Genomic DNA, 14079 nt, shown 5'->3' with positions numbered 1-14079 from the left:
CGTTTATGCAAATACCGGTGGCATTTATGGAGCGTATTAAGCCCGAAACGCAACCCGTATTTTTGCACTCATTGTGCGCGAGGAGCACGGCGAGTCTGCTCGCATTATGCGTGTCCGCCATTGTAGTCACGGGCCGTCAATGCGACAGCGGCCATCAACGTGTTCATGCTCTGTTCAACCTGTTCACGGTGATTCACTCCGACGATTTCCACGCTCGAAAATATTTTAACGCTTGGCGCGGCGATCGCGCGCACGTAACATCGATCCACGTGCTAGTGCTCGTTTAAGGGGTTAGTAGATTCGTTTCTAGGATTGAAAGGGTGTGAGATGTGTCTTCTTATTTCTCGATAATGCAAAGACGGACTTTTCCAGGAGTCCAAAGCGATAGAAAAAAGATCAATCTTGGCCGCGATCGCCCTGAAAAGCCCTATCTATATCGGAATTTGGGAGTAAGAAGAAGCTATATGTATATCGACTCCTGGTGTCGGAGTCAGAGTCGGAAAAAAATATATCGGCTCCGACTTCAACTCTGGCTCGTTTGTTTATAAATCATTAATAGATTTATATATATATATATATAAATAAATTTCTAATATTCGATCTACAGTATAGACATATTGTATATGTATGTACCTCGGCACTATGTAGAGGAGAAACAGTTAAAGTTATGGTAGTAGTATTTTCTAACTATTTCCTGAAAGTGAGAAAGTAACAGTCGTGTTGTGTTGTATCAGAGTTATATGTTCCGTATTCTTAGACTTTAATAGAATATTTCAACTATTTATTCAGTTTTATTACAACTCTTAATTATTTTAAGTACATATTTTTTCAATTTGGAAGGTCGGAGTCGGAGGTAAAAAAAAGAGGAATTGGAGTCGGAGTTGGAGAGTTATGAATTTTGTCTACGGACTGCGAAGCCCTGATTTTTACGTTTACAAGGCGTACTTTGCATTATTCGTGTAGCTGTAGTATATCATGCAGCTGTCGCAGCTTCATGAAAATATTAGAAGTGTAAATAAGTTCCTTCCCCTTTTTCTTACGATTATGACTTCTGACTGAATTCGAATTACTTTCCGATTTTAATGCCATCTGAAAGAGCGTTCTAAGTAGTTTTAAGAAGAGTCTTGATGAGCGCTCTGAGAGTTTCCAGTCCTATGCAATAATTTCAAGCAATATGGCGTGTGAGAAGCATCATTTGCGTCACTGCTTACTCTTTGCATACCTTTTCATTCATGAAATTTACAGACGCAGCCTGCTGAGTATCCAGCTCAGAAGAAAGAAGAAGAAAGAGGTTCAAATTCAGTGATTTTTGAGAAAAATATTCGCGAAGGTGATAAAGAATCACGATATCGAGCTTTCTTCCTTTTTTGTTTTTTTTTTTTGTTCTAGATTCGGTCCTGGAAAAAATGAGTTGCTTGAAAATTTTCACCGAAAAGCGGCACGCAATCGCGACCTAACGTCGTAACGTATACGACGCGATTAGTCTTGACCCGGCACAATGCAGCTTACTAAATCACGCTTGACGCTGCCATAAGTTACCAAAAACTTTTTGACGCGACGGCTGCACTATCGGGAGCAGAATTTCGCTTCGGAATTTTGGACAGCAAGCCCGTCTCCATAGAATCTTGTAATCGGTTTACCGGAGCCGGCTCCCGGCGGCGCAGACTGCGAATATAGCTGCAAGACACTCGAACTTTAGATTGTTTCGTGTCATTTGACTTTTTAGATTGTTTACGGTGTTGAAGCTTTATTTTCTCTTCCCGATGAGTAGAAGGTATTGATGTAAAAACAAACTTTAACAACAATTTTCTTTGTTACAAACAATTTCGCGGCAAGTTTCTCTTACAATTGTCCATCGACCCAGAGGTGTAGATTCACCCCTAGGACGGATTCACCATTACTTTTTATACACCCTGTACACATTAAAATATGTGAAAAGACTTACTGGCCAAGCTTCGTGTTTCAATTCTTGGTTATGGAGATGATGAAAAATATGAATGAATACATTTTGTTTAAAATTTAATATACTTACAGAAAATGCTTCAGACACGGCATCACGTACACCAAAATAAACAATCCTTCTTGTGCAAATGAACGAAAATGAATTACCTCCAAAAACATTTCGCCGGAGAACAGACTGAAAATGAAATAATAAGGAACAATTGCATTTTACGAGATATCGAGGATACCATCGCGTTCGAAGATTCGCGTATTATTTCGGTATATTTCTCCTAGGAAGCGCTAGATTGTCAAAATTTGATTAGACTGATATCTTTCCTATTCCGCTAGCCGGATTATACAATAATTGCACGGGATCCATGGCATGCTTTGTGCGCCGGAATTTGTTCAGGAACCAAAATCTTATTAGCCGAATGAAAAAGATTGGATTACGTCGGACCGCGCTAATTAAGGATTACATCGGGCCGGCAATATCTAGACAGCAGCACTTTCATGAAATTTATTTAGAAGGTTTCTCCGTTAGAATCTCGCCGTTCCAGATTTTAAAATGGTAAACTAAACCACCTCCCGCTCCTCCAGCCGGGTTTAAAGGAACCCAATTTACACGTATTCCCACGAACTTCTTTTATTAAAATCCCTTAACGAACCGTGCAATTTCCGTCCCTCGGACCTTTCTCGACGGACTGTATGTTGCGCCGGCAGGTGACCTCCATGTTTGACGCAATTTTCAGAGATCATCTGGCCTGGTGCCGCGTTGCGTAGACGATGCGGTTAAACTGGAAACGTGTATTTAGCGGGGGAAAACTGGATTAAACAGTATTTCTTCTTTTTTTTCGTTGTTGTCCACGATCCCGCGTCGCAGACAACGGCATAATTTTCAGTGGGAACGTGAAAAACGGGTGTCGGGTCGTTGGTCGCGCTTCGCGGACGAAGCGACAACTGGAAAAATTAGCAAAATCGATGCCCGCGCGGAATCAACAAGTTGCACGACGTAAGGCTTCGCGCAATGCCCGTGGCTCTGCTGCTTATGCCGGCTAAGGTCGAGTTCGAAGAAACGTCTCAATTTCACGGACACCTTATTACCGGCGCGTCGCGCCGCTACGTTGCATAATTTCCTATCACGCGTCTCGCTATACATCCCGACGCTCCTTCATCGTGGCAAATATAATATGATATATACGCCCATAATTATGGAAGTGGTTCAAGTAGAAATTTTTACCTGTCAATGCGGATGTTTATGCAATTCTCAATTTTTGTAGGTAAATTTGAAGATAGTGGAATGAAATAAAATGTTATTTTCAATGGTAGCAGCCTATGTAGATCTGGAATAAATAAAAATATTACGAAATTCTATCGAACTTTCCGTTCCAGCATTTTTCGAAAATTTTTATATGCCATAAATGCATAAAGATCTCCTGGGATAAAAACTTGAATTTTTCGCATTTTCGCGCCTGAATCTGAATGTAGGAAAAAGACAAAAATTTTTGATTATTCATATTACAATGCAGCCTACTACTGCATGAGTCACCGAACGTTGCCACCCCAAATATCTTTGTTGTTTTTAAAGATATGGCAAATACGAAAGAAAAAAAATTTTTGTTTTTATGTAATGTTTTTTAGAGATATGAAGGTCACCTTCATTTTTTTAAAATGGTATGTCCTATCTGTTATACCATAGATCGATAGAGTATCAAATTCCGAGTATAAAAGTATTGACCTTCATATGTCCTAAACCTAACAGTTAACGCGATATTATCCAAAGAAGAACGAAAATTGTTTCGATAATATCTCGTTAACTATTACATTTAGGACATATGGAGGTCAATACATTTTTACTCAGAATTCGATAGTCTATCGATTCATGATACAGAAAGTAGGTGTTTCCGTTAAAAAAATCAAGGTGACCTTGAAATGTCCTCTATGCCTCCACCCACGCAGAAAATGTTTATGTCACAGTATGCCCTCCTCAAAAGAAAAGATTTATTTGAAATTTATTCTCCTCTTGCGTCATTTTGCGTAAAGATCTTCAATTATCGAATGGTCCTAATTGTATTTTAATTTCGCTGCTTATTTTCATGCTGAAAATTTCGTCGTTGCAAAAATCGTGAAAATTCCAGTTTAGCTATTTATCTCGAGTAGAACGAGAGGTGTAACATCAATCTTTAAAAAAAAGTAGGTTCAAAAACGTATGAAAGAAGATTGATACGTGTGGATTTGAATGGATCAATGGCTGCCATGAAAACTTAAAAAGCGCCTACCATTCGAGGCTCGACCCTCGATCGTCCCTCGAGTACATTTGAGACATTGGAGACATTTCTCACCGATTCTAAAAAACCAGTACGCCCTGCGTGTCCATTTATTATTCGCGAACGATAAGAATACTCTTACATGAAATCTTGAAGCGGTACCACCGTTTAACTTTTCAGTTAATCACCAGACTTTATCGAAATGCAATTTCTCCGAGTTTTCGAATACAGTTTTCCCCAGCTAGAATAATTCGAAAGAACTCGCGCGAATAGCCACCTTAGCGAACAGTTCTGCAAATCATCAATCCCCGGAGAATATTTTTCATGACGGTCTTTTGTGGAAACCAGACTGCACGTATTAAGGGCTCGTTAAATACTGTCCGGTTCGGTATCATTGTCCCTCGTAATCCCAGCCAGCATTGGCTCGCGTATCGGCGTATAAAATCATTTCCGTGTACCATTTATTGTGTCAGAGCCGACATAAAAACGCGATTAAAATTCGATAAAATCTGGTGTTCGCAGTGTCGCGTCCGGAGAGCGTGTGGATAGGTACACGTTGCTCAGAGCGATCTTCCTCGAAGGAGAAAGGCAGAGAGGGTTCGGGAACAAGTGGCACGCCGATATTTTTTAAGCGAGCCGTAAATGGGATGACCGATACCGGGAGCATTATATTAAATCCCCTGACCCGAAATTCCATATCGCGGGAGTCGGGAAAGGTGGCACACATTTGAACGGGTTATTATTTTATCTCTAACAAACCGAAGCCTCGGTGGCAAAAGGAAATAAGTCCCGGTGGCCATTGTTCGGGACAAAACAATGTTAATTCTGACAAACAGTCCGGGAAGAGAACTTTCGCAGGAACGAGCTGATAAAACACGGTGAACGCGCCGCGCGTCCGTTGCTGTCTTGGCGGGACTGAATCAATAATGAATCGCGATAAATGTTTCACGGTAACAAGCCGGGAAGAGGACGGGGAGGATGCTTTCGTGTCGGATTCGGCTGGACAACCCCGGCTCTAGTTGCTGCGTGCAACTCGAAGTGCAGCGACCGATAACGTTTCGCGAGTGCACCGTTCGCTCGAGAACGGTACGCCTCGGGACTATAACGAAGAATTTAGTGACATTCAGCGAACAAGTCGACTTTCTCATATCGATTTCTAATTTTGTATTGTTTTGTCAATACATTTTTACTCAGAATTCGATAGTCTATCGATTCATGATACAGAAAGTAGGTGTTTCCACTAAAAAAAATCAAGGTGACCTTGGAATGTCCTCCACCACTCCGCCCACAAGAAAACAATTAATACTACATAATGTAGCCTGTCATACTAAACAACTTTTGTAGAAACGCTTTTTTGATAACGACAACGTCTTCGATGTGATATTCATATACCGCAATAAAAAATCGCACGAAACAAATCGCATAAAAAAAGATCGCACAAAAATAGGTTTGACTGTAATTAATATGAGCCACAAAGATAGACAATTGGAATGCAGTATTTTTCAGCCAAAAATTGCTCGTTTTCTTCGAGGTGTCCTGATTACCCTATTTAATAACATTTAATTTAATTTTTAATTTAATTGAATAAAAGTTATAACTGGACTGCGGATCTTTATAGAAACTAAAAATTGTCTGCACGGATTACAATAAATAGAAACTAAATTGAATGTTATTTCTCCCCGTAATGACTTGAATAGAGGAGAAATCACATATTGACATCTTCAAATTTAAAAATTTACCAGCAATTTTGAATTTCGTCTACTGAATTTTGCTATAAATGAATAAAGATCCGCAGTCTAGTTATAACAAAATGTCACGAAATTCTTCGATCCGGCCACTATGCGGCGGCCTCGGGTTTATACATCGGTGGTGCCATCCATTGACATGTAGTCTCATTACGTGTTTCTGCTTGGATAGTTTGCAAGAGTTAGCGTTACCAGCCGTGCAAGCAATGCCGCGCCTCGAAGTTTCCGCATAATAGAGTTACGAGATTTCTACATTTAAAGACGCTCGGGGACCAAGACGCAAGCGAGATCGCACACTTTGGACAACATCCATCCTTTGGGCCGCTCTAATTAACCGCGAAGACAACCCGATTTATTACGTAACCGATTCCCGAGAATCGAGCCGACCCGATTTTTATCCGAACCGAACACGCGGTTATTGAACGAATAAATTCGGTTTCGCCCGTACCCGCTCTGCTTCGTTCTCGACGATTTTCCCAAATCCACCGTTTTTTACTGTCTCAAAAATAATTGCGCCCGGAGATCCTACCTTGATTTCCTCGTATTTCTAGTTTACCGGTTAATCCTCGCGTTCTACGAATATCCAGACTCGCGGAAATGTTATAGACGGCGAAGTTGGGCATTAATCGATTAAAATTTTAATCAAGATTGACTGAATAATATGTACGATTAACAAAGTAATAATTGAAAAATCGGCGATTGATTCAATCGATTGATGAAGTTAATCGTGAATCGTTGATTAAAAGAAGAATCATCGAAAAATCGGAGACTGATTCAATCGATTGATGAAGTTAATCGCCATACGGTCTATCCATAAATTGTAATAAAGAGGGAGAGAGAGAGACAGAGAGCGGAGATGGAGAATTGACAGAAATATATCTCGACAAAAACTCAGTTTACATTTTTTTCAGTATTTGTACAGTTTTGATTCCGTATTTCATTTCGACGTTTCAACAGTTAATCATTAATCGATTATCCGATTGACGATTACAATTGAAAGGAATGTAATCGTTAATCGCAATTAATGACTAAAGTAGAAATTTAACCGTTTTTCCCAATTAACGATTAATAAGTATTTAATCGTTAATCGTAATTAACGCTTTAGAAGTATTTAATCGTTAACCGCGATTAACGACTGAACTAGGAGATTAATTGTTAATTGCGCTTAACGATTGAAGTAGAAATTTATTCGTCAATCGTTGATTAAATTTTTGCCCAACTCTGATAGACGGTCGCATAGATCGCCGATATTTATATTAAGCGCTGGAAAGAGAGCGCATTCATTTGCAGTTGAGGATTTCTGAATCTATTTTCCGATTGCAGATATTGTCCTCGTGAACCGACTACGTTCGATAACGTAATTCAGTTCTCAAGTAATTATTTCAATCGAAATCATTGAAAATTATATGAACTCCAGATAAGATGAGGTACGTTGATAAAAATGACGAATTTTACTGTATCGAAAACGTAGAAGAGCGAATTTAATACGAGAGCACAGAAGATTAAATATATTTATACATATTCGCAAAATTCCGCACGAAAATAGCATTTCAGACTTTAAGCGAAAAATTGCAGCAAAATTGAAGCGAACACAAGGACTGAACTTCGGGGAGTGGTTGTATCAATAAATTAATTTCGAATCTCGCTCAACAAGTGCACCGAGCTTACAATAATAGACCCTTACGAGAAAGTGGGCCCCATTGTTCCTTTTATTTTCATTTAAACAGGCTCTCTCCGGAGTGCTCGACTCCCTGTTAATCCTGTAACACTGGAAATATATATCTCGGTATAATAATTATTTTAGTAATTTGTGAAATATGAATTTGGCGGTGGAATTAAACAAGAACAATTAAATGAATTAACTGTAGTCACTTTCCAGCGCGGTAGCGAACAAAGTGAGTCTAAATTGGTCCCTACAAAACGCTTTGTCCGAAGAAGGAATATGTTCGCAAGGAATTCCGAGTATAATTAAAAATGGGTACGTCCAAGAAGCATATTTCGCAAATAGAACAATCGAGAGAACGAATTAACTAGTTAGCAGAAAAAAAATTTCATTCGATCTTCTTCTTGGTTCTGCTCGTATTTCTGCGAGATCTAATCAATGACGGTCCTGGTTTTAAACACGGGACCGATCGTATTAGCATTTATACACGACAGTGGTTAAAAAATTAATTCAGATAAGAAAATAGAATTCGAATCTCTTATTCGGTCCTCTCGACGAGATGATAGGATCTGACGACGAGACGAGACGGTGGCTCGAGCAGAGGCACAAGTATCCCGTAGGCAAAATTTTCAAATCTGAACGAAGCGAACTATGACAATTCGCCGATGCCGCTGGACCGGTGCCAAATTGTTTTGTGGTCGTTTATGCGCATCTAGTTTCACCGAGCTACTTTTTCCGCGGGGGGAGTCGGTAGCGTCAAACAACCACGGTACAAAAAAAACCGATAAATAAAAATGAAAAATCACTGAAATATAGAACAAAGCAGAAACGACGAATCGGTGATCTCGTCACCGGTTCCCGATAGAAAAATGCAACCCGTGTTCGAGCACAACGCCAGCTAGAAAAGTAATCAATCCGCGGTGTTAACAAGATAACTGAGGGATTTGCAGTAGAACCACCCGTAGAAAACCCGAATGCACTCGGCCATTTCAGCGCAGCGATTAAATCATCGAAAAACTTATACTCTCGCAAGAAAGTTTGATCGGTGACCTCATTAACCCCTTGCCCTACCCTACAATATCGTGTCTGACTCGTGTGATGAAGATTCTGGACAGAATCTAATAAATATATGTATGTTATTAATTTCCTTGAAACCGAAATAAGATTCTATTTTGGCTATGTTAATGTACAGCTATTGGAGAACATACAGGCATACAATAGATATACATGTTCTCTTTTCTTAGGAAATTACAAACTACAGTATAGTCGCGTTTGTCCAACAGGCTGTGTTCTGCACGGACAGTGATCGGATACCGACATTATATTTTTATAACTGCGTCTACTTCAAAAGAAAGCCGACATGGACAGCATGGCAGTGGAGTGGGTAGGCACTGGACAGTGATCGCGTACCGATCGCGAACAATAAACGCGACTTTACTGTACAATCAAGTTCTTATCACTGAAACTAAAACGATTCGGTTTGAAATACAGTAAGTCTTGTTATAAGAAAAACCCTCGGGTCCGTGCTGTTTCTTACATCGTGTAGATCTACTATTTTTTTGTGACCTCGCGATGGAATAAACATGATTCACACGAAACATAGAATTATTTCGAGTTTCGCATCGGGAGTAATTATATAATTCGTTTTTTTTTTCGCGATCAATCAAATATTGATGGGAGGTTTTCTGCAAATAAACGCGCTCGTGAATGTATACCGATAATACACGGCCGGAACGTTCGAACCGTGCAGCCCGGGCGCAGTTTGAAAATGTCGCGCAATAATTCAGAAATCCGTATGGAAAATTCGTTTGAAATGAAATGGTATAAATGAAGCGATTACGATGTTCCTTGCGGTGGTAGCAGGCAGTTATAGTTCCCCGATGAGTAGGTGACGTTTAGCTGCTGCGAAGATTGCGGGGCACAAAAGTTTTCGGGGTTAGTTTAAACTTCTTCCAATAATAATGCTAATGACGCGCTGCGGCACGGATCCGAGAGCGCACCAAACAATTCAACTCCGCAGACCGCTGCGGTGGCACTTTTCGACGTGGAATGCGAGCATCGCGATCGAGCCGCGCACCCACTCAACCGGTTAATTTCCTCGTTCTCTACTTCATAAATAAACAAAGACATTCCCGGCCATATTAGCCCTTACGCCGCGTCGGTTAATTGCCGGGTGAATTGTGGACCGGCCCGCAAGTCGGTTTTTGACGGTGACTTTAAACCATTCCGGACAACTGCCGGCGATTGCATTATACACGGTGATTCTGGAAACTGGGACAACTTACTGCTCTTTTTTTTACAGTAAATATAATAAAAAAATTTCTGAGTTGAACACGGATTGGAAGGAACTGTTCTTTTTTAAGTGAGAATAGAAAAAATCATAGATAAAGAAATCATATGTTATGATACGTCCTAACTTTCTACGACTTCATTTTTTGTCTGGATGCACCGATGCACCCGCCAAGTGCAATTGCACTTTATTCTTGGTATTTCAAAGAGTTCTATTAGGCAGCTTGCTGGATCAATTCGACCAGAATCAGCAGTTTTATAAACTAACCATTTGTTGGTCGGTAATTTCCTGTTGCAAAATGTACAGTTTCAACCTGCACGCAGTTTTTGTTACCGTGGATCGATTATTTCAAGCGATAATATATGCAATATTATTCTACATATGTACACGGTTCAAATTACATAGCTTTCAGTTTAATGGTGAATGTCATTAGCAGATCATGGATTTTATGCGTTTATGACAAAAATGTGCAGGTCATATTTAACACGGTAGAAAGTTTAAGAGAATTAAGAAACGTTAATGTTATTGTTTTCAAATCACTTCTTGAAACGCGCACGATTATGAAATGAACTTACAAAATGATGAAATTAAAACGAAACCAAACAGCCAAAAAATTAAACCAACCGGAGCTAGTAACCCGATGTCAATATGCATGTTCGGTGCTGAATGAATTTCCATATTTGCCTACTGAAAAGCACGATTAAAAACAGATTTGCTCGCGGCTCAAACAAAACAAAAATGCGGAGTTTTAATATCTTACGCAAACAAATACAAAATTTCATTTCGCTCACGCGGTTACCAAAATCCACCACCCGCGCCCGATAGAAATTTAATTTGTCCGAGCGAATACTTTTCACCCCCCACCTCGAAATTGTAAACCTTCCCGAAAAATCCAAGAAAACATCCATGCAAGTCGCAGAAGATGCTGTCTGAAAAATTCATGCGTCGCATTAAAGCTAAATGAAAAATTATGAAAAACGATCCCGGTCGGAGGGCGCGGCTGGGACGGTCGCGCGTTAATGATAACATAAATAATAAACACCGCAATCATAATTACGGAAGGAAACGGCTGGGCAACTGTGGAGGAGAATTGTCAAGAGCAGCGGGGTTGGTTGTTGCGCAACCATGGTCCGATGCTGAAAAACCAGTTGTATAATGGAAACAACACGCTGCGGAAAGTACATTTTATCGGTAGATGTAGCATGGAAAAACAAGGCTGCAGATGTTAGTATTAGATCATTGTAAGTAGACTGCTGATCTTCACGCATTTATAGTAAAATTGAGTATATGAAATTTGATATTGTTGAAAAATTTTCAAAACTGAACATGTCAATATATAAATTTCTCCTCTACTAAAATCATCACGGAAGAAATAACATTCAATTTAATTTCCATTTCTTGCAATCGATGCAGACAATTTTTAGTTTGTATAAAGTTCCGCAGGTTGAATTTTCAAGTAGAAACTACAGGACTAGTCAACGGGTGTCTTCGTGCAAAATAAAAATTTCGCAAGTATCAGAATGTTTTCCTCCCTTTAATCATTAATAAAATAAACAAATTCTTTTGTCTAAATTCACTGCAATATTCATTGACGTTGCAATTTATAGTTTCAATGCATACTTTTCTTATGCCGCAAATGTAAATTCTCTGGTCATCCAACAACATCAAAGTCTACAATAATTCTGCTATTTGTCAATAAAAATGTGAAACTAGTTTTAAGAGAGAAATTGAAAGTGGGTAGCCAGGTATCTGATTATATCGACACAGGGGTTAATCGTCAACAAAACGAACTTTTGCGACAACCTAATAGTTTGATCCGAGGCGATTCATATGCGACACTGTTCGAGCAACAAATCAATCAAGATCGAATACAGCATTGTAACCGAGCAACTGTAACAACATTCGAGCATTCACGTTTCGCCTGTTCAGATCAGATAATCGAGGTTCTGGCGTGTGTACGGATCTTTTGTTACGCGCACAATTAAATTGTACGCTCGCAACTTCAGGAATTGGATGTGGTCCGACGCTGGAGGTACACGGGCTAAAAACAACCCCTCTAGAGGGTAACAGCGGGGGTAGGAGGAGGAATCGACGCGTGTGCCATCGGTGGTCGCGCATTTGCCGCATATGGAGCGCACAGGACCCACGTGACGCCTTGCACTCGAGAGAGAGAGAGACAGAGAGAGAAAAAGGAAAGAAAACGAAGACAGGGCCGAAAAGGAAAAACGAAAAATCGGGGAAACGAATCACGTCCGATACAGAGAGTCGCTTCGATACTCGCCACGGCGAAAGAAATCGGGGACTTCCGTGTCACTGGCGGAGCCGCGGCAACCCGCGCGTGAAATTCGCTAATTAGACCGTGTCGGCTCGTGTCTACGGGATAGAGGATTTATAAACTCGTTACAACTCACTTCTCTGGCGACGAGAGACAGAGAGAGCAGCGAAAGAACGAGGGAGAGAGACCGGATGCGTCAAAGAGAGAGACAGTGAGGAGAGAGAGAGAGAGAAAGAGGGCGTATCGGGAAGCCCAGGTTTATCTCTACGTTTCGGAGCTCATCGTCGACGCTCGAAGCTTACGGGCACGATGAGAGGTTATGACGCACTCCGCGGGTGATGAACATCCGGTGGATACGTTCGATCCCGCATCGCACTGGCGACGACCACGCCGAGACGGCTCGAGATTACAACGGAGCTGAAGACGACGCTCGCGGCGGCGTCGATCATCGAGCCACGAACAGGAATACGACGACGCAATCCGCGTACCGACCAAATGGAACCATGACTGTAGCCCAATTTCTATTCTTCGCTGTGCTCCTCCGTGTTTCCCGTCTCCAGGCAACCGACGTCCGCGCTCCGGCGTCCATACAGCGTCGATCAAAATGCGAGGACCTCCACCCCCGCAATAAAAGGCGCCAGCGCGCCGCGACGCTCGGCGCTCGGCGCTCTCAGCTCTCGCGAAAACCAAGTTGGGAACGGACACGTATTTTCTATGACGCTCTTATAAGGTTCTCCTAAAATAAATGAAAATATATTAGAAACCAAAATAAAACATTAACACTATACTTTGATAGTTCATACTCATCATCATATTCGTCATATGTAATCATGTTTTGATAGTTTTTTACACCGTTAGGAATAGACAGCGGATCTTTATGCAAAATGGAAATGTCCTATCTAAATTGCAACAAAGCAGAGTGAAATGAAAGTTCATTTTCTTTTTTAACATGTCTAATAGGTTGCGTGAAAATAATATAGCAGTACGTTTGAATTCTTCCAATAATTTTACTGTCTTAAATTGCACCTATTCATTGTTATCATAAATCCATAAAATCCGCTGTCTAAACAACTTTCTGAATACAAAGCAGCTTGCAATGCTTCAACCCCTCCGTGCATTGCGTTTCCTACACAATTCTGTAAACTGTTTAACAGCATGTTTAGACGATTTGGAGGAACATTGATTTTCGTCGAATTTTCGCGAAGAATCGACCGCTCCGCAACGATGCTGTGTCGCGACAGCTCTATGGAAATTACCGACGCCGCAGCTGCTGATTTTCTTCTCGCTTCCCTAACAGCGAAAGCCGCTTAAAAAGGATTACATTACCGCTCGTTACCATTAGCACGCTTGTGTACTTTTAAACTGTCGCGGTTTTTCGATGGCCAGGCGTCTAATTATGTCGCGATACACCGGCGCTTGTTCCGGGCGACTCGCGACACCTGAAATTTTCCCTTCGAAATGTTTCCCCTCTCTCTCTCTCTCTCTCTCTCTCTCATTTCCTGTGTGTTCCGCAACAGTTTTCCAGTGCTCTTTTGAACTCGTCGGTGCGAACCTTACGCCGTGAATTGTTGTGTCTGGAGGAGCGGCACGTAGCCGCCATTCAGACAACGACGCCGCTAGTAGGATCTATTGATCTGCATTATTTGTATGCGGCGAACGAAATGTAAATATTGCGTAATAAAAAGTACACTTACTTTGTAACGGGCGACGGTTTGCGCTCCCTGTGCGCGCGTTGCGGCTGGAATGATTGTTATGCAACGTGACAATTTTTGTATCAATTACGAGAGGTGTGGGGTTGAGTAAAAATTTATTTCTTGAAACTGTATTCTGGTGTTCTCGTACTTTCTTTACTGGAAGAACTGTGAATCATCTGTTTCACATTTGTCTAGGTCGCTGTACAA

General features: G+C 40.9%; 1 protein-coding gene across 1 annotated transcript in view; it reads right to left on the bottom strand.

Moving 5' to 3' along the window:
- The window catches only part of LOC143209678 (choline transporter-like protein 1), a 108623-nt gene extending 95015 nt beyond the window's left edge, over window positions 1-13608 (bottom strand). Inside the window, exon 1 of the mRNA XM_076425668.1 lies at window positions 12481-13608. The gene's annotated coding sequence lies outside the window, so the exon portion shown is untranslated. The remainder of the gene's footprint in view (window positions 1-12480) is intronic.
- Between the last annotated feature and the right edge of the window lie 471 nt (window positions 13609-14079).

The sequence above is a fragment of the Lasioglossum baleicum genome, chromosome 6 (assembly GCF_051020765.1).
Source record: "Lasioglossum baleicum chromosome 6, iyLasBale1, whole genome shotgun sequence".
NCBI lineage: Eukaryota > Metazoa > Arthropoda > Insecta > Hymenoptera > Halictidae > Lasioglossum > Lasioglossum baleicum.
The sequence above is the reverse complement of the archived record's forward strand: the minus strand, read 5'-3'. Positions and strand labels throughout refer to the sequence as shown.